This window comes from Mesoplodon densirostris, chromosome 11 (genome assembly GCF_025265405.1).
Source record: "Mesoplodon densirostris isolate mMesDen1 chromosome 11, mMesDen1 primary haplotype, whole genome shotgun sequence".
Lineage (NCBI taxonomy): Eukaryota > Metazoa > Chordata > Mammalia > Artiodactyla > Ziphiidae > Mesoplodon > Mesoplodon densirostris.
In genome coordinates this window covers 14,194,209-14,196,022 of record NC_082671.1, presented here as the reverse complement: position 1 = coordinate 14,196,022, position 1,814 = coordinate 14,194,209, and positions in this window count along the sequence as shown.

Here is a 1,814-nt window from a genome sequence, read left to right as displayed (position 1 = left end):
CTCTGGCACATATTATATTATCTATTTCTTTTCTTTTGTCTTTTATGAAACAATAATATTTTTGTGACCCTGGAGATGTAAAATTGTCACACGTTGATTTATTTGTTATTTTCTGCCTGTGATAGATGATGGATGATCTTAAAAGTTACATTCTGCTATATTCTAGGTAGTGACGCTGAGTTAAAGATAAGACTATGAAATTTGAACAGAAGGCATTGAGTATTAATTTTGAGGGTCTCTGATTTAAGTTTACCTAGGTGCTGGCTGTGATTTTTCCCAGCCCTTTACAACTTATGTTCTAGCATAATAAATTGAGGAGCACAGTTTGTATTCTAGGAAATTGATGCCTATTTCTAAAAATTGGCCATCTCAGCAGAGAGGATATAAACTGAATAAGATTGTCAATTTGACTGTCTCACTTTTGTGAAACATTCTTTGAAGACATGTTGGGGGATTATTTTTGTTTGCTTGTTTTTCTTCCCTCTTCAAAAGCTGGGAAAAAAAGATGATACATTGACAGAATATAGATTTGACAATCAATCAGCATTCAACCTAGATACTGCTATGGGATCTAATGTGATATGGTAATACATGAAATTATATGCATGTTATGCACTGTTACCTTATAAAGTGTGATAATTATATGTTATATGTAATACACATATAATATTTAATATAATGCATATTAATGTATATCATATATTATATAAAATAATACATTATTATTATAATATATGATATAATGTATAATGATTTGGTATTTTAATACATAAAAGCAATTTCCTACTATCTCTCTTTTTTAGGTTGAGGTAAAACTGGTATATACCATTATGTAAGTTTCAGGCATACAATACCATGATTTGACGTTGGTGTTCATTACACACTGATCATCACCAAAAGTCTAGGTACTATTCATCACCATATACTTGACCCCCCTTTAGCCATTTTGCCTACCTCTCAATCCCCTTCCTCTCTGGTAATCACCAATCTGTTCTCTGGGTTTATGAGTATTATTTTGTTTGTTCATTCATTTCTGTTTTTGTTTTTTTAAATTACACATATGAGTGAAATCATACAGTTTTTGTCTTTCACCTTCTGACTTATTTCACTTACCATAATACCTTCAGTGTCCATCCATGTTGTTGCAAATGGCAAGATTTCATTCTTTATTATGGCTGAGTAGTATTCCATTGTGTACATATACCACATCTTCTTTACCCATTCATCCAAAGATGGAGACCTAGGTTAACTATTTCCATATGTTGGCAATTGTAAATTATGCGACTATGAACAGTGGAGTGCATATATCTTTTTTTGGGGGGGGGCTGCATTGTGTCTTTGTTGTTGCCTGAGGGCTTTCTCTGGTTGTGGTGAGCGGGGGTTACTCTCCATTGTGGTGCATGGGCTTCTCATTGTGGTGGCTTCTCTTGTTGCAGAGCATGGGCTCTAGGCACATAAGCTTCAGTAGTTGCAGCACACAGGCTCAGTAGTTGCGGCACGTGGCTCTAGGGCACTTGGGCTTCAGTAGTTGTGGGGATGGGATTAGTTGCTCCATGGCAGGCCAGGGCTCGAACCCATGTCCCCTGCACTGACAGGTGGATTCTTAACCACTGCGCCACCAGGGAAGGCCCTGGAGTGCATATATCCTTTTGAATTAGTGTTTTCTTATTCTTTGGATAAATACCCAGAAGTGAAATAGCTGGATTGTATGATTCCTACTACCTTCAAACATTTGGGGAGAGATAGAAAATAGTTGCACTAATCAGAATTGGAGAGGCATATGGGTTGGCATTTGTATTATGTGAATGATCCAG